This window comes from Vombatus ursinus, unplaced genomic scaffold (assembly GCF_900497805.2).
Source record: "Vombatus ursinus unplaced genomic scaffold, bare-nosed wombat genome assembly UNPS02014799.1, whole genome shotgun sequence".
Lineage (NCBI taxonomy): Eukaryota > Metazoa > Chordata > Mammalia > Diprotodontia > Vombatidae > Vombatus > Vombatus ursinus.
In genome coordinates, this window is record NW_020954577.1 from 41,714,045 (window position 1) to 41,740,970 (window position 26,926).

At 40.1% G+C, this 26,926-nt stretch overlaps 1 protein-coding gene and 1 long non-coding RNA gene across 6 annotated transcripts in view; both read left to right on the top strand.

Moving 5' to 3' along the window:
• Positions 1 to 2,645, top strand: part of LOC114050374 — a 64,133-nt gene extending 61,488 nt beyond the window's left edge. Inside the window, exons 2-4 of the long non-coding RNA XR_003569990.1 lie at positions 456 to 683; positions 823 to 946; positions 1,050 to 2,645. This is a non-coding gene — a long non-coding RNA (uncharacterized LOC114050374). The remainder of the gene's footprint in view (positions 1 to 455; positions 684 to 822; positions 947 to 1,049) is intronic.
• Positions 1 to 26,926, top strand: part of RBMS3 (RNA binding motif single stranded interacting protein 3) — a 1,414,112-nt gene that overhangs the window by 166,567 nt on the left and 1,220,619 nt on the right. The window lies entirely within an intron of this gene.

Genomic DNA, 26,926 nt, shown 5'->3' on the forward strand with positions numbered 1-26,926 from the left:
GAGAGAGAGAGAGAGAGAGAGAGAGAGAGAGAGAGAGAGAGAGAGAATGATGTTTCTTAGACTCCATGATTAGAATATAGGGAAGAGAGTGGCACCTCCCACCACGGTTTTGTCCCTTTTCTCTGTCCAGCTTCTGAAAGTTCTTTATTTCACCATGGTGGCAAGGGCATGCAAAGCATATAGATCTGCTATGTCAGAGCCAGGAGTAAATGCTGGACTGGACAGAAGGAAGAGGGCAAAGGAGCTAGAAAGATGCATCTATCTCTTGTCACCTAGTGGGAAACTGATAAAGAATTGACTTGCTATCAACATTGGAATGAATAGAAGACTTCTTATAGTTCCAGGGGTTTGTTAAACTCATTCACTCTGCCCTATACCAGATGGCCAACTCTGAACTCATCGACAAGTGACCCTTGGCAGCTAATTCCAACTGCATTTTGCCCTCTGTTGTACAGTATTTCAGTGACAGAACCCAACACGTGTGTGTTTGGCAAGGCTGGCGGAGGTTAAGAAGGAGCTGAGTATTAAGTTAAGGTGGCTGAACAGCAATGGAAAGATGATCCCTGGCCTTTTGTGATCTCGGGAGAAACTGGGAATTGAGAACCTTGTGCGGTCTTAGAAATCACCTCCAGCTTCCCTCACAGGCTGCTGTTTCTTAGGAGAATCCCAGGGAAAGGCAGCAGGTACAGCATTGTTTCTGAGTTTTTTCTCTCCCATCCTCCCTTCCTCAGCATGTCTCTGTGGTTCCGTTGAATGACCCTTGGCTCTAGTTGCCTTAGGTCATTGATGGGAGGAGTATTTATTTTATGTTTTCATCAACAGTGAAATAGTGGATCCTCAATCCGCAGAAGCTGACGTCAGGCTCAGAGCAAGTTGTAAGAGTTACCCACTGAAAGCCAGTCCCCCAAATCTTCCAAAGAAGCAGATGGAGCACAGTTGAGTGAAGGTGAGAAATGACATTTTCTTCTTTCCTTCCCCCCTCATCCATTATTCCTTAGAATATTGATGCTAGTAGCTGATTGGCTCTTCATTTTGTCTCTCCTGCACAGATACCATAAAATGGCCAAGAACTTTAATGAAGACCAACTGCTTGTGCATGTTTCACCCTGGCTTTGATTTAGAGAAACCCTGGAGGATGGAGTCATCACTGAAAAAGGAACAGCAGCTCTCAGTTTCAAAGACCTCAAGACCCACTGAAGAGGACAGTGAGGCCTAGGACCTATACCACTTTATTTTGGACTGAGACAAGTTGGAGAGCCCTCACCGAACCCTCTTCTTGACATTTAAAATCTTGTATTACAATGTATGAGTTAAAAAAAAAAACACCTGAGCATTATCTGCGTTAATTTGGAAGGAGCAACTTCCAGTTCTGAAGTGTTTACTTGTTTATTCTGCCTTGTCTATTTTCCCCCCTCTCTTCACCCAAGAAATCCTGAATCGGAAATTAAAGTGAAAATGTGGTTTTGTCCTGGAAACAGCTTTACAAAGGCAACAGTTTTATCCCCCCACCCCAATTTTCAAAGTTATGGTCCTTGAATGTCTTTTGTCAGGGTCCCAAGATGTCTGACTGCAAGGTTCTTATTATCTCCTGGCTTAGGGACATTTGAATGAATAAAGATGATCTCAGAAAGTGTTTTCAGGGTTGTAGGTGTCGCTGACTTCATAGCATAAAGTCATCCCTGCCTAGCTCCCAGTCTAAAATTTGCCCTTATCACCACTAGCAACTCTATGGCATAGCTACAGAGGCTCAAACTGTACAGACAAAAACAAAAACAGACACATGGGGAAAGATCTCTTGGTAACTTAATTTCCTGGACTTATACTGGTCTGACACAGAGATCTCATTTGACTCTCTTGATCTCCCTCCCATTAATATTTTCAATTCTGCAGTCACATTATGAGACACCTTAGAACCATGGTCTGTCTCTGCTTTTAGAAGGCAGTTCTGCACCATCTCCACATGGAAGAGAGGCTGGTGCCCTTGTCCATACTCTTGGCAATAGCTATTGCCTTCTTGATCCACAGAGCAATTACTTTGCCTGTCTAAGTGTGGCAATACTCAGTCATTGATATAATGCACCATGACCAGCCCTGGTAATGATTTGGGTGGTGCTGTGCCTAGGGATGATTAGCTGAAAACACATACATTTTTAGACTTTAGTTTGCTTCCAGGAAATATCTGAGTCACATTTAGTCTGAGTGTTCGAACTGAGTGTGGTTATCAGCTGGAGTTTTAAATCTACTCAAACATGAATGGTATTTCAGGTTTCTGTACAATATATGATATGTTCTGCATGGTGTGTTAGAATGTGGCATAAATTGCTCTTTGTGAAATGTGATTTCTGTCCAGTCTTGAAGTTAGAATGGTGGCGGAGTAATTATACATATAAAAATTGACTTCTGGTCTATAGAATGTAAAGTACTGAGTCAGTATGGAGATGTTTGAAATGACAATTCCTAAGACAAAGCTGAAGGGCTCTATCTGTAAGCAATAATGCTGCTCAGTCCCTAGCCAAGATCCTGCTCATTTAAAAGGGTCCTTTCTGAAGAAGTAAAGAATAAGGAGTGGTAGGATTTATGGAAATTGTGGTTGTGCTGACTTGCGTTATGTAAATGTGCCTGTTTTACAATAAAACACATTTGTTTTCTTTGGCAATGAGATTTCTGTCACCTTCCTGCAAACTGTGTCCTCAGTTGCTTTGTGGGGTAGCTGCTGGTAAGCTCAGCAGTGTCTGACCTGCCAGTGGCATGGCTAGGGGATGTTGGCCTGCTCCTTCTAAAAATTCTCTGGGGCACTCAGTTGTCCAATTAAGGCTTGTACAATCAGCTTGACTCATAGATTATTAGAGCCGAGAGGAACTGTAGATAACATTTAGTCCAACCCACTCATTTTAAAGATGAAGAAGCCAAAAACTGCGTAAATGAAATGAGATGCCCATTGTCTGCTCACTAGTTAAATCATGGCACTGGGAAGTAGAATTTTCAATCCAGTACCTTTCCCAAACCAGCTTAAAGAATTATCTGCAATTTTCCTTTATTCGCTTCTGTTTTGTCTTCTGCTGTTGTGGTTGTTAACCATGAGTTGACTCATGTGAGCCACAGGAAATCAACAGTTCTTTGGCCCTCTATGTGAAAGTCTACTGAAAAGGATATATGACGGTGGGTTGATCATTAACTCTTTCTGTGCATTAATTTTGTGTTTTGTAAACCTAATACTGAGAGCTATTTTGCATGGATTATTGTAATTGACAAAATGAGATGATACGCATGCAAGATACCACCATTGTTGTGGCTGATTATGTATGCAAAGCAGAGTGTCATAGTCTAGGCAGAAATTATTAATGCTGGGTCCATGAACTTGTTTTTTTTTTAATTGTTAACCATTATTTCAATATAAGTAATTGTATTTTGTAATCTAACATTTTTTATGCATTCAACAACATTCAGGAAAAGAGTCCATGGACTTCACTAGATTTACCAAAGGTATCCATGTTCCTCACTTTCAAATGATTAAGAACCACTGGGGGTCTAGAGCAATGTACTAACCTTTGTCTGAGTCTTCCTTAAGAAATCTAATCCACTTGAGGAACTGGATGCCATTCCTCCATCTTATGCGTCATTGGGCACAAAGTCACTCCTTGAACTGTCAATTCAATCCAATAAGCAACTAACTGCTAAACACTTAAATGTGCCAGGCAGCTTGCTAGGCACTGGGGAAAAAGAGACAAAGTGAATAATCGTCCCTGACCCCAAGGAATTGGAGGCAACATTCGGGAGACTGGTGCCCTTATTAGGACACCTGGAATGAGTCCTATCTTCACCTCTCCCTCTTGGAATTCCTTCAAGGCTCATCCCAGATATCATCCCATATACAAGGCCTGTCTAGACTCCCTGCTATCTAAAGATTTTGTATGTTTACTTGTCCATACATATATCGCTTTCCTCCAATAGAATGGACATTTTTTTAGGGCAGGGACTTTCTCACCTTTTTATCTTTCTATCCCCAACATAGCATACAGTAAGTGTTTAACCTAGGCTTGTTGATATGCTGAATCCAACAATGTAACAGCACTAGATATAGTAGTAGTAATTAAATATAATAATAAGACATGGAAAACACTTCATTTACACATAAAAATCCCAAACTAGCAGTACACTTAATTTAACAATGAATTCCATCTGACTGAGTGAGTAATTACTTCTACAGCATCATAATTTAGCCTATGGCTGACTTGGATTACTCTAATTTTTTTTGTTGTTGTTGCTATTGACCTTTTTATATCTCAGTCGGTCAACAAGCATTTATTTAGCATTTACTATGTGCCAGTCACTGTGCTAAGTGCTAGGGATAAAAAAAGGCAAAAAGCAGTCCCTGCCCTCAAGGAACTCATCTTCTAATAGTGGGGACGATATACAGGTAACTGTGCACATGCAAGACGTGTCCAGTATAAATAGGAGGTAATCTCAGAGCAGAACACTGGTGGGGATGAGGAACCAGGAAATACCTCTTGTAGAAGACAGGATTGAAACTGGGTTCTGAAGAAAACCAACGGAGTCAGTAGAGAAAGGTGAGGAAGGAGAGCGTTCTAGGCATAGGGGGGACAAAAAGGAGATCTGTATCTAAGTTGGTTTATGGTATAAGCTTGCTAACAATATTTCTGTACTCTATGACTTTTCTCTTTTCCCTTAAACAGGGATCTTTCAATTGTTTTTTTTCTAAATGTCAATAACCGTATTTCAACGTAAGTGTATTCTTTTGTAATCCTCTATATTTTATATTAATGCAATTAGTAATATGGTTCTGAGAAGGGGTCCACCAGACTGCCCAAGGGTCCAGGACATGAGGCAAAGTGAAAACCCTTAGAGTACTCTACCAATTAGGCTTTAACTAAGATTGGTACTGCCAATCAATTCGGTCATCCTCCTAAGTCACAGAGTTTCTTTAGGTAGCGTCTGCTGTACTCAGAGTACTACCTCTTTTCAGGAACTGTCTGTGTGGACTGGGAAGCAAGATGGGCTAAGTGCTTTACAAATACTATTTCCTTTTCATAGTTACAACAACCCTGGATGGTAGCTATTGTTGCTATCCCCATTTTACAGTTGAGGAAACTGAGGCAGAGGTCATGTGACTTGTCTGAGGTCAGATTTGAACTCAGATATTCCTGACTCCAGGCTCAGCATTCTATCCACTTTGTCACTGTGCCACCTAGAAGCCTCTGTATGTGCTCGTGTGTATATACATATATGTACATATAAGAAATATCTTTATTTTTCATGCTTCCTCACTTTCCAATGTCTTCTTTAGCTGAAAGCTCATGTCTGCATTTTCCTATCTCATTATCAAATCTCTGTTTAAATCCTGGCCCAGATCTTTCCAATATTCTCTGAATACTAAAGTTTTTTTTTTTTAGCAAAATTTTGTTATCTTGCTTCAATTTTTGATAACAAATTCGACCTCATACTGTCTTCTTTTTCTTGATAATGTTTCCTCGGGCATAGGTCTCCTCTGAACCAAGGAATAATTCTCCTCTCAAGTGCCCTTGACATATTTAAGGCCACTTTTATCACCGACTGGTCCTGCTTCTCTGATTATATCTTGATGGTGATAATCTTGTACCAAATTGTTGAGATAGAACTGATGAGGAGGCTATGCTAACTTTTATTTGGGGTCCGGGCTGAGCTCTCTCACTGGCCTCCTCTTCATTTTCCAGCACTGATTCCTTGGACGTTAGCTTCTCACCCATCAACTCATTTCACTTTTGAATGAATTCATCACTTGTGATTCTATCCAGGCCATTGAGAAAAGTTTCCTTTTTTGTGATTATGGCAATTTTGCATTATACTGTTGTGACCTTTCTTCTCCTACTTTGTTTTTTTTTTCCTTCTTCACAAATAAGACAATGTTGTCTATGTCTCCATCTTGCAACAGAACCTCTATAAGCTTGTGTCTTCCAATCTGTTATCGGTGTGATTTGCTTCCTATTCTTTAGCTTATACACATTAGGATACTTTATAGCTAGATGAGGCTGAGTTTTTCCAGGGCAAGCATTCCCAGGTACTGTTGTGCTTCTGCCCTCAATACTTCATGTTCTGCCCATCAGCTTCTCAGAATCTGGTGGAGGCTGGTACATATCAGTGTCAAGGAGATGCCATTTTATCTCCAGGCCGTGTATCAAGCCATCACCTACCCATATGAGTGTAGTCTCATCTTCTTTTTCAGACTTTCCTGTTCCATTTTTTAGTCATCTCTTTAGTTCAACATTCAACTACAGAGACAGCAGGTTCTTCCCCTTTGTACCTTAACAAAGGAATATGTGTCGTGGCACCCTATTGACACCAAATCATCTCTCTAGTTTTTGCAAACAGGTTTGCTATGTGATTCTAGTATCTTTGAGTAGCCTTTAAACCCTGAGCATGTCCATGAGATGACTCTGAGGCATCCATTAAACTACTCATCATTTCTGAGTCAGATGCCTGCCAATTCTGTTGTGATTCTGTCACCTTGTTGAATCACACTTCCCATGTTTGTTCCCTGAAAAGGACAGCGTGCTTTCCCAGAAAAGCTTCCCAACTCTGACTTCAAATGTTCCTCGGCAAAGATAAATTTGATTTTGGCATTGCCCAAGGACATTGTGTCCTTGTTCAGATCATAGTTCTGGCCTTTGTGCCACTTACAAGTGAATTATATTTTTCTGACTTAGAACTTCCTTCAGTCTCTCTGCTGCCAAGCCCTCTCTTTTTCTCATTAAGCCCTGTACTCTCTTGACCAGATCTTCCTTCTCAAAAGGGAATGTGTAAATCAATTCCCAAGTGCCATTTCCTGTTCTCAATGTAGCCAATATTTTGGCATGATCCAACAGATTGGTAATTTACAGAATGCCAGATGGTTTTTCCAGCCCTGACCTTGTTATGAACTATCTGTAAATCCCCTAGTTCTTTGACCTTTCTTTTCCATACCATTATTTTGATTCCCTATGTACTCTTCTAAAGTCAAGAGATCTCAATGAATTCCCAGTTCCCAAATATGATGTTTCCCAAATATATTAATCAACACTTTTCTAGGTAATGATAACATAAACATATTCAATAAACCAATAATTGTATTGATTATTAATCATCAGACCTGCAGTCTATATCATGATAAGCAAAAAGACAATAGTTATATGAAACAGATATGTATGAAATGAAACAGTAAAAGAGGCAAGTTAAAGTAATTAGTCATCAGCAGCAGCAGCACTATCAGACACTTTGTATGTGTGATTCCATGAGAAAAATGCCCATGAGAAAGAAAGGAAAAAAAATTCCTGGACAACACGTGGGACGGAATTTTAGCATCTGTCTCATTGATTTCATCTCACTTAGCCTGCTACTTGACTCATTATCATATTCATTTTCATCATCCTGAGCTTTAAAGCAATTAAGGGATATATTTTGTTGTTCAGTCATGACTCTTGGTGACCTCATATGGGATTTTATTAGCAAAGATGCTGGAGTGGTTTGCCTTTTCCTTCTCCAGCTTATTTTACAGGTGGGGAAACTGAAGCAAGAGGGTGAAGTGACTTGCCCAGGGTTACACAGCTAGTAAGTATCTGAGTTCGTATTTGAACTCAGGAAGATGGCTCTTCCTGACTTCAGGCCTGACCTTCTATCCACTTTACCATATGGCTGTCCAAGGGGTATATTTAGCTTGCTACTAAAATTGCAAGCTGTTTTTCAGTCAGTTAGCTCTGAGCCCCCACGCTAGTTTGTGAAATAATATTTATAATAAAATATTTAATACTACTAATTAATTAATATTTAATGTATTTGCTTTATATACTAATAAATAAAACATTTAATTATATTTATTTAATGAACCAGAAAAAATCTCTTTTCCACTAAGCAGTTGCTTTCTCTCTCATTTCTCTAGAGATTTGCATATGTGCACACATACACACACAAACACAAACAGAAAAGTTATTAGCCATGCACTTTATTATCAGGATAGCCACTCCACAGACATTATTATTTACAATATTTTAACTTAAAGGAAGATTACAGTTATAGTCACATTTAACCTTTTTTTCTCCACTCTTGACTTCTCACTTCTGAATTACAGTTCCACTAGCTTCTCTGGAGAGAAGTCATAATCTTAAGCATTTAGTTCTTTCTCCCTGTCCCCTTTTAGTTTCTCTCCAGCCATGACAGATAACTCTCCAGGACTAGTTAAAACTCTCCAGTGTCCTCACTTCTGATTCCTCAAGGAATTTTCTTTATCATGTTTCTTTATCATGTTTCTAAGATAGGTAAGAGTTATAATACTTCCATCAGCAAAGATGTTTTCTCCATCCACTCTTTGCATTACTTCACTTGGTCTCTTTTCAGTGATAACTTGTAATAGGTTTTTTAGAATGACACTTAAACTTTCAGTCACCCACAAACTCCTCATAGAAGGATGGTAAACTATAACTACTCAAGTTTCCAGTCTCTTAAAGTCACAGTTTCTATAGTATCTGTGGGAGACACTATTACAGCTCATTTTAAAATGAATTAAATTGAAGGTGCTTGTATTCTATTTCCCTGGCACATAGTAGCTTTCTAAAGTAGCAGGCCTTGGCAGGTTCATGACATGTAGATGTTTGCAAGTATCACTCAGTTGCTGAAACTCAAAAAGTTAAGAATTTTATGGTTGATAAAAGGAACAAATTCATTTTCTCAGATGACAGTGAAAGGGATACTTCCCAGGCTTTCTTCCTGTATCTTTCAAGGGAAGGGAAAAATCCCAGAGCTCAGACTCTGGGAGATCTTACGGTATGGATGCCTCGTTGTTATGAAGAAAGTCCTATTGGATGCCCATCATTTGTGCATCAATAGAGGAGGCTATATATGGCTCCTTTGTGGGAAAGAAGTATTCTCTGTCCCTACCTGGGATCTAATATGGTTGGATAGTCATTTAGTCATGGAATTCTTTTGAGAAGAGTATGTTAAAAGTCTCAGGAGAGGAGAGTCCTATTTGGGATATGTATTTCCAGACATAGTAAGCCAAAGGGAAAATTGTAGCATAGTACTGTGATATGTAAAATAGAGGTGAAGTTAAATTGGAAAGAGTTCTTTTTATTCTTTTGTATAATGCATGCCTTTCTGCTGGTGTTTAAGAGTGAAAACATTACGCCTGCTTGCAAAGAAATATTGGATTTTCACATGTCTGTTTCTCAAGCTTATTTCTGAGTGTATCAACTTGGGATGGTAGTAAGTCAGTAACTTGGTGTAGTTGCAGGTGGATCTGTTGTAAGCCATTTGACAGTAAGAAATGCTTTGGGGGGAACATCAGGAACTTAGGTATTATAAGGTTATATTATTAGAGTTAGAATGGGTCTTTGGGAAAGCTGCCATTCTTTTAGGTTTCTACGGCCAGGCCTGAACAAGGTCAGCAATGTTGTTTATGTCCGCCCTACTACCATGGACAGCGACACAGTCCTGTCTACCCCAAGTTCTTTGAATGGACAGAGCAACGCTAAGAGTATTAGCCTTGGAGTTAGTGGGAAAATGAGAGTTCCCCAGTGAATACTATGTAGTGTCTATTCCGACATGGTAGCATCATGAGAATATTGTGGGAGCTGTGCCATCAGGGTGATATTCACCTTCCATGAAATTCATGCTTCCATGAAAGTCTCATGATGCAATCCCAATAAGAATATAAGCTTCTCAAGGGCAGGGACTGTTTGGATTTTAAATCTCTATCCCTAGCAATTGCATATTGTGCCATGCATATTGTGTTTAATAAATATTTGTTGATTGATTGAAGTCTTCTGAGACTGAAAAGCTCTATGATGCTATATAGTCCTTAATCACAAAAGAATGTGAACTTCAAAAAAATCAATGAGTATTTTTGTTTTTGTATCTCTAGTGCCTAGTACAATGCATGAAACATAGTAGGTACATGATATATACTTGCTGAATTGAATTGAATGGGATCCAGATTAGACCCACTCTTATGTTGGGTTTTGCTCCATATTGAACAGTATCTTAGTGACATTAGTGTTGTGATTTTTTTTTTTTTTGGTGAGGCAATTGGGGTTACCAGAGTCACACAGCTAGATTTGAACTCAGGTCCTCCTGACTCCAGCACCGGTGCTCTATCCACTGCGCCACCTAGCTGCCCCAGTGTTGTGATTTCTTGAAGACTACTCAAAATGTGTCAGTGCTGAGCAGGAGAAAAAGCAAAAGGAGAGAATGGATGGGGGTAGGAGGGGGAACCAGAGATAGAGGGGAGAATAATGATTTGTATCAAGCTAATGAATATTGATTCAGATGAATGTTCTTGAACTTCCTATCAAAGGACACTTTTATTCACCCCCACTGTAATAACCTCTTCCTGGATTTCTCCTGTTAGTTTCTGTTAATTGAAAGAACAGTTCTTTGGTAGGACTACAGATATTCTATATTATAGTTTATACATAACTAGAAGTTTGTTTAGAAATCTAGGGCTAGTTAATTATAGTAGTAATAGAGATGAAGAAAATATTTCCACCTTACTGTGTAAGTTAAAATTGACTGGCCTCTTTGATCTTCCTTGCTCTCCAGCCTTTTCCAGTTATCAACTCTCCTTCCATTCACTGTTGAACTTCTAGAAAGAGTCATCTATCTTCACTGCCTTTGCATTAAAAAATTCCAATGGTTTACTGTTAGCTAGAAAATCATCTCCCTAGCTCTCCCCAATCTAGCCCCAACTTCTCTATCCAATCTTGTCCTTCAGTATTTCCAAATATAATTCTCCAATGCAGCCATATTAATCTATTCATCATTTCCAAACACATCAAAGGGAAGATTTTCATTTTGATCTTTTTTCATTTTCTGCTTTTTTTTCCCACCGTGTTTTAGATAGAGAGACCTGAGCATATTTATAGGAAGAGAAGATCCAGTAGAGAGGTAGCAACTGAAGATGGGAGAGATGAAAATGATCATTGGCTTGAGGTCATAGGGAAATGGGAGGGGGCAGAATAATGGACATTAATGAAGTGTTGAGATCAGTTCTGGTTGCCAGAAGTTAGGATGGACAGAATGTAAGTGCCTTTAGGGCAATGATTTTTCATTTTTGCATTTGGGTCACAATGCTTGGCACAGAGGAGGGCACTTAATAAACACTTGTTAATTGATTGACTTTGTTGAACTAGATGACATCCAAAAGAGGGTTTGGCAAAAAGCTCTGAGATCATGCCATATGAAGATAGGTTGAAGGAAATGGGTATATTTAGCCTAGAGACCAAAAGGCTGATTGAGGGAATCAAGACTGAGGGGGAATGAAGGGAAGAAATGACAGCTGGCTTCAAGTGCTTGTATCTCTCAAGTGGATGACGAATCGGGTTTGATCTGCTTGGCCCCACACAATAAAACTAGGGGTGATGGGGAAAGTGGAAAGAAGCAACTTTTAACTTGAGGCCAGGTAACTCCTCCTAGATAAGATGAATGATTAGAGCTATCCCAATTTAGAATGGGTTTTCTGCAGAGGTCCTGTGCTCTCCCTCACAGTATGTCTTCATGCAAAAGCTGTAAGGATCAATTATTGGCCTACTGTGGTAGATTGATTTTTTAGTATGGTTTGAATTAGTTATCTTCCAGCTCTGAAATTCTGTCATCCAATGGAGGTTCCCTCAGCATAAAGGGCCACCTCATCCACTGAGAGCAGTGAGAGTGTTGATGGCTGTGGGCAGGGATTGCTGCACTTTTTGTTTATCTTTGTACCCCCAAAACCTAGAACAATGCCCAGCAAACAGCAAATACTTGCAAAGTGCTTGCTGATTTGACCAATTGATTGCTATATCACTTCAGGAAAAAAATGACAAAATATATAAATGAAAGAGCTGCTTTTGTTTAGGAGCTAAACTCTTCCTTCTCAAGTTTTCTTTACATCTGAAGTACGTGCTCTCGGCTTGTCGTCAGGTGGTTAGAGCAGGCACACATCTTCCTGTGTGTTTAACAAAGTGCCAAATATCCTGTCATCACCCACTCAGTCATAAATAGCTATAATAAATGGAGGTGGTGGCTCACTTTAATAAGACAGTTGAAATACTGTGGGAAGAATTATATGCTTTGAAGATGGAAAAGACAAGGTGAATTGGGAAAAAAAAGTAGACACCTGAATGAGTCAGTTGTCTTGTTTGGCATTTGAACGTCTGACAGGTGGGCAAGGTGCTGGGGTCCTGAACATCTTTTGGAATCTCACGATAAAATATTCTACAGGCATCTATTATCAGTGGTTCAGAATTAGCCATACCCAAGGTGGCACAGAGACTATTGTGCCAGTCCTAGATTCAGGAAGACAATAGTTCAAATCCCTAACTAACTCACTAACAACAATGTTTATAGAGTATGTTAAAGTTTGCAAAATAGGTTCTATATTACTTGATTTTATCTTTATAATCAACCTATGTTGTAGGTAAGGTGCTATTATTTTCCCCATTTTATAGATAGGAGAACTGGGCATACATAAGGCAGACGAGGGTCAGAAAACTAATAAGTATATGAAGTAAGATTTGAGCTTGGGTCTTGATGGTTGTAGAATCAGTGCTCTGGCCACTGCACTCTCAGCTGCTATCATGGTTGGGGAACATAAATTTTCTAGGCCTCCCTTTGTTCCTGGAGATCATAATAATTCCGGCATATGGTTATTGTGAGACTCAGGTGAGAGCCTCATATATGTTTGTAAATACTTTTTACAAACTTTAAAATGCTACATGAATGATTCTCAACACCATTATTACTATAACTATTAGAGATTAGACCTGTGATTTCATTGATATAGGGAACTTTCTAAATGAGTGAGCTGCCTTTACTAATACAGGTTGGCAGCTTCTCTGAAAACTTCTGGTCTTCAAGGGCCTAGAGAAAGGAAAAGCTGAGTGACTTGCTCAGCATCACTATATATAGCCAGTGTATGCCCATGGCAGGAAGTAAACTCAGGTCTTTCTAGACATCTATGTTGTACAGTAGAGAAAGTACTTGACTTGGAGTCAGGATGAACTGAGTTCAAATCCTGCCTTCCACATTTTCCACTTAGGTGACCCTGGGCAAGCCACTTAAACTTTTCTCAGTCTCAGTTTCCTTACCTGGAAAACAGAGGTGATAATAGCATCTACCTCAAAGTGTTGTTGTAAGAATCAAATGAGATCATGCATATCAAGCACTTTTCAAAATTTTAAGGCTATAGGCATGCTAGGTTGTATTATTCTTGGCTTAGAAACTAGCTCTCTATCTAATAATCCAGCTGCCTCTCTATTGTTACCATCATTATTATTTATCATTATATGCTGTAAGAGTGTTGGATGTATTTCCTCCTACATTCTACAATGTCTCTGTACTGATTCTCTGATAGGAGACTGCTAATACAGCTCTCCTCCTGTGGAGTGAGTCAAGAGACTATTATCCTTTCTTTGTGAGCATTATGTCCATGACCATGTGTCAGATAAGTGAGGCTGGCCCTTTGGGAGCTCTGTTCTTCCTTCAAACCCTTCCTCTCCCTTTCAGTATATTGTCCTGCTCTACCAGAGCCCTCTTCCCCCACTGTTTTCATTCTACTGGCCAGCTGCCCAGCTTTCCCACTTCAGCTTCATAGCTATGGTCTTTCTCCTTGGGTGGTGCCTTGGCTTGTCCAATTCAGGGCAAAACAAGGCACATCATAAGCACCTCTTTCCTGCCAGGCATTTGGGATCTAGGGCCTAGCACAGCATCTGGCACATAGTAGGTACTTAATAATGAATGGAGTTAAAATCACTCCTTGACCTCAAAGAACTTAATTTCTACGGGGGGGGGGATATTACATGTAAATAAACAAATATAAAATATACACAATTGAGTAGAAAGATCGACAGATAGACAGAAAGAGAGAAAATGTTAACAGCTAGAGGAATTTTGCTTGTGTATTGTATCTATTACCTGTCTAGCATGTACCCTAGAGCTCTGTTAGGTAGTAGCACTAACTGGGCAAACCGAGAAAATAATTCATGCTAAAGAGTCCGTAAGTGTTAATGTTTCCATTGTTACCTCTTCTAGATCACTGGCTAGGTCATATAGTGAATGGAGCACAGGGCCTGGAGTTAGGATGACCCAAGTTCAAATTCAGCCTCAGATACTTTAGCTGTGTGACCCCAGTCAAATCACTTAATGGCAGTTTGCCTCAATTTCCTTATCTGTAAAATGGACGTAATAATAACACCAACCTCCCTGAGTTGTTGTAAAGATCTAATGAGATAATTATAAATTATAAAAATATATAAATTCTTCTGTATATAAATATATACATGATAAATTATAAACATATATAAGCTATATGCTATATTAGCATATAGTAGGCACTATATCAATGTTATCATCATTATTATTACCTTGGAGCAGTTCAATAGGAGTCTACAGTGCTTTTAAGAAAGTGATATCAAATTCAAATAGAAATAGGAGACACTAAATCATACATAAAGATCCTTGGGGGGTGCATATTGACCTAGTTTTAAACTATGATGTAATCTATGCTTCATTGTATTTTTATTTGTTTTGCTAAATATTTCTCAATTATATCTTAATCTGATTCGGCACTATGGAATGTTGCCAGGCACACCTGGGCAAAGTCTGACGCCTCTCTTCTGGAAAACTGTGCTCCAGTGAGAGGCAGAAGATGGAAGCTGGAGTCTAGACCCTGCTTCATAGTACTCATGTGACCTTGGGCAAGCGACCGAGCTGTTCAGCCCTAATGGGAATATTAAGTCAACAAACATTTATCAAATACCTACTATATGCTGGCCACTGTGCTAAGTGCTGGGGATAAAAAGAAAGGCAAGCCCAATCCCTGCCTTCCAGAAACTCATAAATTAAGAGGAGAGACCACAGGCAGCTGTGTTTGGACTTGATATATGCAGATAAATTGTAGATAATCTCAGAGGGAAGGTACTCACCTCAAGGGGGCCTGGTAAAGGCTTCTTGTGGATGGTGGGGTTGCAGTTGAGACTTGAAGGAAGCCAGGAGAGCCTGATGGTAGAGGTGAGGAATTCCAGGCATGGGAATAATCAGTAAAAATGCAGAGTAGGGAGATGGATCGTCTCATGTGAGGAACAACAAGGAGGCCAGTGTTACTGGATTACAGAATACAGGGCAGTGAGTAAGGTATAAAATGACTGGAAAGGCAGGGAGGAGCTTTGGATGCCAAAGAGAGAATTTTATATTTGGTCCTGGAGACAAGGGTGAGCCACTGTAGTTTACTGAATATTGGGGTGGGAGGGCACGCTGCTTTGGTCAGACCTGTGCTTTAGGAAGGTCCCTTTGCTAGCTGAGTAGAAGAGGGGCTGCGTGGGGGACAGTCTTAAAGCAAGGGCACCACCCAGCAGACTATTGCAATAGTCTACAGCGTGAGGTGATAAAGGTTCAAATCAGGGCAGCGGCAGCATTGGAGGAGAGAAGGGAGGATATGTGAGAGCTGGAGCAAAGTTAGAATCAACAGGATTTGGTATAGATTAGCTAGAGGGGTGTGAGAGAGTGAGGATTAAAGGATGACCCCTTGATTGGGAGCCGTCTCACTTGAGATATCCAATAGAGAGTTGGAGTCATGAGATGGGAGGTTACTGGGTTTTCACGTGGAAAGTGCTTGGTAAAGAATATAAATCTTAGGGCAGCTAGATGGCACAGTGGATAGAGCACCAGCCCTGGAGTCAGGAGGACCGGAGTTCAAATCCAGCCTCAGATACTCGACACTTACTAGCTGTGTGACCCTGGGCAAGTCACTTAATCCCATTGCCTAGCAAAAATTTTTTAAAACAGAATATAAATCTTAACAATCATCATTATTAAAGCAAAAGGGAGAATTATGGGAATTTCAAGTCAGTGAACAAAATATTTGAGAGCAAGGGAATTTTTCAGATCTCCTATCCTGAAGACTGCCTACTGTTCCTCCCCACAACCTGGCTCTGTTGTCACAATCAAAACTTGGTTAAGTTAACCATGGAAGTGGATTTCTAGAACTTATGGCTGTCATTTCTTTGCCCTTCCTTCTTTCCCCGTATTCCTTCTACTACTGCTACTAGGTGTTAAAGTTTGACTTGGGAAGCCCCTTCCCATCTTTCAAAGTAATGAAAATCACCCCATTAAGCTACAGGGAGCAAGAACATGTCACTGAGGATCTAGGCCCATGTGTGCAGTAGTACACCAAGGCTGGAGATAGCAAAGTGCTCAGTGCTTCCCTTGGAACCCCCTGAGAGCAGAAGCTCATGCAAGGGTGAAACCACAAAGTTCTAGCAAACTTATAGCCGCAGGCAGTTCCCAACTCGAAACTACAACTAATTAGTAATTAGAAGGGGAAGGAAAAGACATTTTGCATTTAAAAATGCAGAGCCCCTTCTTTGAGAAATACATTTTTGCAACAATTTGGGTTGTAAAGTTTTTCACTAATATTTTTAAGAAGATCTTCCAAGCACTTTACAAGTACTAATTCTCCCAGCATTCTTCCAAAGTAGGTATCATTACCTTGATATGTGTACGGGGCTGGGGTATTTTTTTTAAGACAAATTAGTTGGGACATGAGCATCCTGTTTTAACTTTAATATTTAAATTGGATTTTTCTTAACACTGTTCAGAATTTTGAAATCAAGGCAATTAAGGTTTTATTCATCCAGTTATGGTAGAGTACAGTCATAACTTAGAGTTTTTATGATACTGCAGTACTAGACAACCAGTGCCCATTTCCTTTTATGATGTGCACTACAACTAAATGATTGCCTTCTGTGACATATAGCTGCCCCCACATGTCCCTCTCCCCACTTCTGCTTGTACTATGAGAGTATATAGGACTTTGATGACAGACCACCTTTATCATGACCAGTGAGCACACATTAAGCTTTCACGTCATCAACATTCACTTTGCTCTTATTCTATGTTCTCCATTAAAGTCCAACTTTGATGTCTCATAAGAAGTAGGAGAGACTGTGGGTTCTTGAAGACTGTGTCAGCAGATTGCAAGTCTGGGAGCTCCTTTCAAGTTGGGAGGGCTTCTAGTGTGCTGCCTTGCATGACCAATCATTAGTCTTTCATCCAAAGACCAGCCTAACTTGTTTGGAAAAGATTGGCCATCAGGTAGTGAATATTTTGATTCTGGCTACAACAACTCACAAAACTGTCTACTAAGGGGTAGCAGAATTGTGATTTGTTTCAGAGGAGGGAGTACACAAGGAAATTAAATCACAGATTGTAGAAATATTGAAATATCGAGGGCGAACACTATCACAGTCAATATGATGTAGAGAATGAAGGAACTTTTTAAAAACATTTAAATCAAAGTACTTTCTGATCATAGTTGCCCTTGTACTTGTTTTGATAACTCTGTCTTGGGTCACTATAGCTAAAGAAGTCATCACCTCCTGGCCAATTTGGTGAGGATGAGTTTATCTGTACTGGGTTTAGGACTGAGGTACCAGGTGTGGGTGGGACCATACTGAAACCTTTTCTACTTTGCTAAGACCTTTCCAAGCTTTGTTTTCAGTCAGTCAAAGTCCATCAACAACAATTTCTTAAGTGCTTACTCTGTGCCAGGCACTGTGAGAATGTAAAGAAAGGCAAAAACATGTCACCAACCCTTAAAAAACTCTCATTCTAATGAGGGAGACAACATGCAAATGACTATGTGCATATAATTATATATATTGTACATGCATAATACATTGGTGTAAGTGGAAAGTCATCTCAGAAAGAAGGCCCTAATGGGGAGGGGGGTTGTAGGAAGGCACTATTATAGAAGATGGGATTTAAACTGAGTCTTGAAAGAAAGTCAGCAAAGCCAGGAGGCAAAGGTGATGAAGCAGAGCATCCCAGGCACCATGGACAGTCAGTGCTCTAGCTTTCAGGAACTAAGGCTCATTTCCATACCACGAGGAAGAGAAGGTGCGTGTGATCTCAACATTGGCTGCCATTCGGGCAAGGTCAACGTACTCATAGTGGATCGAGTGTATCATTGCGCAACCCTCACCAAATGACGTAGCGGTGTGACACAGTCATGTAAGGACCTAGTTAGAATCTGTTGTTCTTCCCTTATTTCCTCTGTGACTTTGGACAAATAGACAGATCTATACAAAATAAGCTATACGTGGGATAACTAGGAAATCACTGACAGAGAAGGCACTAGAATCAAGAGGGGTTGGGAAAGGGTTCCTGTAAAAGATGGGATTTTAGTTAGAACATGAGGAAGCCAGAGAAGTCAGTAGATAGAATTGAGGAAGGAGAGCATTTCAGGCATGGGGAGGTGCCTGGGAAAATGGCCAGAGCCGAGAGGTGGAGGGTTTTGTTTGGAAATATTTAATAGTGAAATGTTTTCCTTCCAAACATGACACAACCTAAGAGGGACAGGTGACTCTTTTCATTGTGTGGAGTGGATACAAAGAAGATTTATCTGGAACCCCCTTTACCCACCATCTCTATGCACTTCCTGTTAGTGAGTTTCCTTGGCTATAAATTACTTTTTTGATTTCTTAGGATTACTGCAAAAAGCTTCTTGCTAGTTAAAATGATGAAGAACCTTGGTGATGTTTTTGCATTGTATCTTAAGTAAATTGGATGCTATTTTCTTTACTGTGGGTAAATTTTTGTCATCATATGTTAATAGGAGGAAAAGCTTGTAAAATAAAAAGAGAACTGCGGTTTGCATTATAACATCCAGATGCCACATCTGAATTTCTAGGGCGCTCACAACAGTTGTTTATTCTGTTATGCAGAATAGACTACCACTTGTTATTTCAAGATAATCCCATCAAATACAGTGGCTAGGTGGGAAGGCATTAAATTTATTATTTGTCATTCCTCGAATGCTTTGTATTTACAAAGTGCTTTACAATGTCTTGTACTTTCTTCTTTTTTTTCCCAACATGACTGCAGGATAGCTGGATATTTCAAAGCCTAATTTATAGCTGAGGGAAGGACAGCCCAAAGTGGGTGTCACTTTTCCCCTGACTGAATTCCATAGACCCATTTAGATGGAAGGAAATCTTAAATTCTTAAAGAGACTTGAGCAGATGAATGTTTCAATCCATCTGTATAACACTCCCCAAAAGGGCACCAGGAAAGGCAAGTCCACAATCTTCCTCACTGGCCCCTTTTCTAGAATTTTGGCATTTTTTTTGTTATTTTATCCCCTAAACCCACATCCTCTTAACTGCTCTATTTCTCTTGAGAGTGCCCCTATTCCTCCAGTCACCCAGGTTTGCAAGTGGAATCATCCTCAAATCTCTGCCATCCTCCACCACATTTATATCCAGTTACTTGCCAAGTCTTTCCCATTCTACTTCCATAATATTGATTGTCTGTTCCCTCTCCACTCACACAATAATCACCTTAATTGAGGTTCTCATCATGTCTTACTTGGACAATTACAGTAGTCTCCTAATTGGTCTCCCTGCCTCAAGTCCGTGCTCTGCCCAATCCAGCCTCCACATAGTTGCCATTGCCAACGTGATATTCCTAATGTGTAAGTCTGATGTTATGACCCCTGTGCTCAAAAATCTCCAATGCCTACCCCTTGCCACTAGGATAAGATATAAATTCCTCTCTTTGTCATGTAAAAGGCCTCTACAGTTTGGTTCCAATCTTTTCTTTCAAGGCTGATGGCACAATCCTTTTCTCACACACACTCTAGGTTCTGGGCAACCTGACTGACTCACTGTTCTTCATGCATAACGTTCCATCTCCCCTCTCAGCTTTTGTATGAACTGTCCCCCAGGATGATAATGTTCCCTCTTATCAACTTTACATTTTGGATCCTCTATCCACATCAGCTTAAGTGCCACTTAATATAAGAAGCCTCTTCTGGTTCTTCTAGAAGTTATGAGCCACCTTCCCCAATTAATTTTGTAATAATACAAAATTAATAAGGTATACTTATCTGAAGCCTGCCCTCAGGTTACTGGACAAGATTGGGTTAATTCAGAAGCAGCAACAGGGCTCAATGACCAAAGGAATCACTAACCTCAAAGACAAAGAATCAAGACCAGCAACAAAGCAAACTAGAGATGGACAGAGTTTCAAGGACCTGTTACCAGATATGGGTATGCTTTCAGTGGTACTTAAGTTGGAGGAAGGCATCCTTGTTGGGTTTTCCCTCCACTGAAGTGGTAAATGCTCTGCTTGGGACAAGATATGAAAATGGAGACCCTTTCATGCCTTTCAGTCATTAGTTTAGAATGGAAGTTCTTAACTTTTTCTGTATCATGGATCCATTTGGCAGACTGGTGAAGCCTATGAGCTCCTTCTGGAATGAAATTTTAAAATATACAAAAAGGCATAAGATTATAAATGAAACCAATGATGCTGAAATATATTTCTCAAAATATTGTAACAAACAAATTTACAGATCTCAGAGTAAGAATCCCTGGGAGGAAGCTGAGACCCTCATGGTGAAAGATAGGACTTAATACTCCCTTAATCCTCTCTTGGAGAGAACGGGTGTGTTTGGTTGATCATTTCCACTGAGATGTTCATCATGGATGGACTTCACGTGGAGAGAAGTAGCTGTGCTTCTCCTTTTTTATAATTAGGAATCATGTTATTTAGGCTCCTCTTAGATCCCCAAGACAGTGTGATGATCAAGTTGGCCGACATCAGATAGACAGATGGAGTCCACTCTCTGTGGGTGTTGCTAATTCAGGTAGTGATGGTGAGCTAATTAATAGACTGTTTTTGGTGATGAATGAAACTAGACACAGTGATCCTCTTGAATTTTGTTCCAAGGGACTGCAAGATAAATACTGTTGCAACAAAGATATCCAACAGGATCACAAGACTTTGGTTTGATTTGAGGGTGATGTTAGGAGGAAATGGTTAATTCTTTCCTGGCTTTTTGACTTACCTTTAAAGTTGAAAGAAGAACAATTTGACAGCAAAGAAGTGTTGAGATTCACTAAACAGTTTTCAATTTACACATTTTAGAATAATTTAAAGGAAGAACCAAAAAATCACTTGTTTGATTTTGTCTGATACTGCTTTTCCCAATCCAGCAAACATTAATGAGTCTCCTACTCTGTACAAAACACTGTGCTAAGTGCTTTGATACAGATTCAAAAGAAAAGCAGCCCTGTCTTCAAGTAGCTTATAATCTACTGGGAGATGAAACATTTTATCGATACATTAAGAACAACATGGTATGAGGAGTTAGAGAATAGTAACAATAGCAACAAGTAAGGGTGACAATAGTAACAAATAGGGAGATGAAGGAAAGTTTCCCAAATGAAGTGACACCCATGTTGAGCCTTGAAAGAATCAAAGGACTCTGAGAGATAAGAAAGAAGGGATAGCATTCTAGTTTGTGCAAAGACCTGGGGATTGAAGATGGAATGCTGAGCTGGCAAATCAGCCAGTTCCATTGGAATGTAGCATTGTGAAAGGCAGTAGGGTGAAATAAGTCTGGAAAGGCAGTAAGATTGTAAAGGTCTGTAAATGCTAAGTTGAAGACTTTGTATTTTATCAGAGGAAAAAGCACACAACAACCAATAGGGGAGTTACACAGTCAGAATTGTGCCTTAGGAAGGTCAATTTGGCAGCTGCTTGGAGGATGAATCAGAGAGGGAGAGAATGGCATCTGGGAGAACATTCAGGAGGCTGTTGCAATAATGTAGGCAAGAGGTGATGTGAGCCAGGATAAGGTGGTGGCTGGGAGACTGGAGAGAAGGACACAGTTGTAAGAGAACTTGACACTTTGCGGAGACCAGGGAAAGAAACTCTAATCATAACATTATGGAAGGTTGAAAAGCACACAAATTAAACATATATAAAAATTGAGGGCTGGCTCATTTCAAATTGTGTTGAGCTGTTCAGAATTTGCCTGAGTGTGAATTGTTTTTCTTCATTTAGCAATATTTAGGATCCCTGAATGGTTCAGCTAGATTATAGTGGCTAATTTGGTCTAGTGTAATTGACGTAAGTCATGCAGTTAGCTTGATTCATGTCAACTGTGCCAGCTGAAATTTGTTTGTAAATCAAGGCCATAGTTTTCTTGCTAAAAACATTTTGTCCTGGTAGCTGGTGAGAGGGTGAAAAAAGTGACTCTCTGAACATTCAGTGAATTGCATTTCTATTATTTTCATAGCACAATATTTGAGGAACAATAGGAACTGCTAATGATAGTCAAAGACAGACTAGGGACTTCAATAATAAACGTGACAGTTGCATCAAGAGATTTTTAAGGGAAGGTGGCAAGTTACTGCTCTCCAAATATTGTTCATACTCCTTAGAGCAGGAAGGACACTAATGGTAATCTAGTCCACTCTAGAGGCAGCATGGTCTAATGGCTAATGACCTGGACTTCACAGCAGAAAGACCTGGGTTTGATCCAGCCACATGCACAAACTAACTATATGATCCTTCATGTGTTTTAAACCTCATAGGAAAATGAAGATGATAACATTCTCTACCCCATGGTTCTACTGTGAGGCAGAGATGATAATGTATACCAAGTGTTTTGCAAACAGGGCTCTCTATAAAAGTCCTCTGTAATAACTTATCTCCTCTTGATTTGGATGAAGAAACTGAGACCAAGAGGGAGGAATGATTTGCCCGAGGAGACACAAATAGTAAGGTGCAGAGCTGGGATTTGAACTCACGACCTTTGTCTCAAAGTACAGTGTTCGTTCATTGTGTGTGTGTGCTGTATCCCCACACAATACCAGCACAATACCACAAAAAAGTAATTCAATGGCATTGTTGGTGAATTGACGACTAACATTGCTTGTCTAATGAACTTTGGAAGACTTTTGAGGCCTAATCAATTTTTGGCAGTGTAATTTTATGCTGATTTATTTTCTGAATAACCAGGGCTGTAGTTCTTCTGAATAATCTGACACCAAGTGGAAGTCTGGCAAATTTGCCATGAGAATGGGTCTGGGTCTTGGAATCATTTATTAAACTCAGACATAAAATTAAGGAAACCAAGGTTGTCGACATTTATGGTATATTCTGGTAGCCAGGTCACAGTTGTTGAGACCAGGAATAGTATGATCTCATTTCTGCCATTCCGCCAAATGCACTTTGCATACACCTGGTCCCTGGTAGGTTTTTCTAATGTAGTTGAGATGCAGCAAAGATGATTAATGTTACTGTTTAGGGAGTATTTAGCAGATACTGTATTATTATGTAATTTCCTTGCGTTGCAATTCACCAATGTTTTAACACAGTTTCACTGGAAGCTTCGAAAGTGCACCCTGGAGAAAAATGGAGCTCAAGACCTGGTAGGGGGGAAATTGCTAGTCAGGTTAGCACAGATTTAGGTTTCTACCTTTCGAGGCTTCAAGTAATCATTTCAAGGCACTGGAAGGATAGGAATCCATCCAAAGAACTGTGTTCTGTTCTCTAGATCTCCTGATATTACATAGATATCAAGAGAGTTCATAGGCCACCCATTAGTTATCCTTCATTTTCAATATATGGTTTACAATTTATTTTATTTTTTAAGATGAAAGGAACCTAAGATAAAAATTATCCATTTTCTAAATACCCAATATGGATATTCATGTTATTTTAGTTATAAATCCTGTGATCCTCTTGGTACCATTCTGCCTTATAGACTTTGCCCCATATGTAAAGTAAGGCAGTTGGAGGACCACTGAGGTTCCTTAACTTCAGCAGCAAGGAAACAGTAATAGGAGACCTAACAAGTGGCCTGGAGGAAGATGTCTCTAGGAGAGTGGTTGGTCCTTTGTTCTCGAAGAGGACCATGACATCAGGGAGATGATGACATGACTTGCAATTGAATTGGATATGAATCAGGGACAACTGTGCAAAGCCACCAGCCTCACTTTTTGCTCCAGAGCCATCTGGATCCAGTGACCAGATATAGATCAGTGTGACTGAAGATGGCCCAGGTTGCAGTGGGACACCTTGGCCTTTTTAAGCTAAGGTCTTTTCAGGTTCTCACTTTGAATGAGGCAATGTCCATTCAATGAATAGACCTCTTTAAGAAGTGAGTCGAGGGATGACCCCTTTAATAAAAAAAAAATCAAACTGGGAAGGGAAGATTCTCAGCGTTGCTGACCAAAAGAGAAACAGTTACTATTTGAATTCACTCTGAGCCAAGAGGGCCCCAAAATAATCATTAAGTGGTGCTTGGGTAGGGACCTATTGTTGTCCAATCAATGCTATCCAGAGTGAACTGGGTTTAAGGCATGGACTTTGAGAAAGAAATCTAGCCAGTAAACCCCAAGTTAACTTTCTTTTAGGCAGAACACCTTTAGGTAAGGGCAGGAGAAGAGAGGAGAGAAAAGAGAGGAGAGGAGAAGACAAGTTGAATTGCCCAACTGGAACTGGCCAGCTGGGTCCCCATTCGGGCAGCACAGACTACTTACAGGTTGTGGTTTGTCCTTCCTTCTTGAAGAGGACCACGACATCAGGGAGATGATGATGTCACTTGCAACCGAATTGGATTTGAGTGAGGGAGGGCTGTACAAAGTCACCAGCCTCACTTTCTCCTCTAGATCCATCTGGGTCCAGTGACCAGATATAGATTGGAATGACTGGAGATGGCCCAGGATACCATTCTCTACCATTTATCCGTGCATCCTGAACCACTTACAGTGGGTGTGGTATTTGGGAGTGGGGTTACAGATAGAGAAGATTTTCTGGAATGGGACTGAGCTCAGGAGTGTGGTTATTTATAAATAATTTAATATTTTGTCTTCTGTTTCACTATAAGCAGGTTCCTGGGTTATTCTCTAACCAGTCCTGTGAGACCAGGATCAATCTATGTACACTCCTTGCATTGCCATCCATCGACATTCGGAGTTGCATGTCATATCACTCAGAACTTTCTGATTTGATTTAGTATCTATCTTCTGTTCATATAGGACACAGGGCACTTGAAAGTTGGAGATGTTTTACTTTCATCTAGAGATTTTACATTTATAAAAAAAATATTAAGAGGCCCTGTGCTAAGCAGTGGGGATACAGGGACAAAACCAAAACAAGTCCTGTCCACAAGAAGCTTACAAATCTATTGAGGCAAGTACTACATTCAGTAATAATAGCTTGCAATTATGTAGAACTTTAAAGTTCTTTACCCTTTACATAAGTGATCTCATTTCATCCTCAAAACAACCCAGTGAGATTGATGATATTATTACCTCCATTTTACTGACAAGGAAACTGACTGTGAGAGAGGTCAGGTGACTTGTCAGGTGATTAGTATTCTATTCACTGCCCCACTTAAATATTACACACGGATAAGTGAATACAAAACAAGCGCAATTCTCTCCTCCCGCAGGGGGAGTATTGGCAATGGGGATGGGGGCTTCAGGAAAGACCTAGCACTGGAGCATAAAAATGAAGTGAAGGATCCTAAAACTCTGAAGTGAGTAGGTAACCTATTGTAGGCCTGGGAATAGGGCAAGAAATAGAATTGCATGTGTGAAAATTAGAAATAGACCAGTTTGAGAATAGGGCACTTTCACTTGCATTTGAGTGTCTCAAAGCACCTCATCAATGTGGCCAAAAGAAGAAAAAGTCCCCCATTTTCCAATAGAAAATCCTGAGGCATGAAGTCATTGAATGTCTTCCTTGAGCATCTCAAAGTAACCCAGCTGTAGGGTATGCCTTCTGGCTTTGGAAGAACTAGCTTGGTCTTTTATTTTTCAGAGCAAGGGAGCTCTCCCAGGTCCTAGATTTCTTGAGGTAGGTTCTTGTTTGAGTACTCTACCTATCAGGCCCTCTTCCCATGACCTCCCAAGAGAAAGAGACTGATGACCTGGCTAACTCTCTTTCCAATAAGCTTAAACTTTATCCTATCCAAGCACTTGCTGGCCACGTGCAAATGAAGGTAACCTTTTGAGGGTAATTGACTGGCAACCTACTTTGATGCCAGGAAACCCAACGACCAAATGGATTTTTCTTCGATAATGCCTGGAAGGGTAAGCTTATTAAGGGTATTTTGGCCTCTTTCTCTGTGGGTCACAGAATTCAGCCCTCCTCCCCCGGAGGTCATTAAAAAAAAGATGATTAGGGGCACCTCACTTCTGCTTCTCTTATAGGACGGAGTCACCTCTGGGAGCATTTAATTAAAAAATTCTCTTTCCCAGCCTCAAAAGAATTTTAATCTGTTAAGCTTTCACAGGAAAAAGAATCCCAGGAAGAAATTAAGGAAGGAGTTGTAGGGGAAATTCACATCCTGTCATGGTACAGTTGCCGTGCTTTTAATAAACCCCGTGAAAGTGCCCCTAAGTTGTCCTAAGCTGCAGCTTCTATTATTATACCCAACCCCCTTTTTTATTTACATCACTACTCTGGGGAGTAATGCCATAAGATTTCCTTTGTGCTGCTCACACTTTTCCATGTTTTCCTGTCTCTGCTAGAAGTTATGTTTTCTTTCTCTTCTCCTCCCCATTGGGTTAGAGAAGAGAAAGCCTGGAGGTAGGAAGTAGGAGGTTACTGTAGTAGTCCAGAAATGAGGTCTAGAGGGTCTGAACTAGGCTAGTGGCAATATGAGTGCAGATGAGATGGATGGATTAGATGTCATATGAGTAGAATTGATAGGACTTGTTATCTGGATATAATGGATCGAAGAGAATGAAGAATCAACAATGATTTGCAGATTTCTAGTCTGTGTAAGTGGAAGGGTGATGATGTTGCTGTAATCAGAATTAGTTAAAGTGGCAGGAGGTGAAATGATTTTTTTTTGGGTGGGGGAAGATAATGAATTCAGTTTTGGACATACTGAATTTGAGGTGCAAATAAGACAGTAGGGTGTTGGAAATGTGAGACTGAAGTTTAGCGTAGAGTTTGGCACTGGATGTATAGATTTGGGAGTCTTCTGCGTTGAGGTGATAATTAAATCCATGATACTGTATGAGCTAGGGGAGATAGAGACAGAGGATAAAGAGAACGAGAGAGAGAGAGGGAGAGAGAGAGAGAGAGAGAGAGAGAGAGAGAGAGAGAGAGAGAGAGAGAG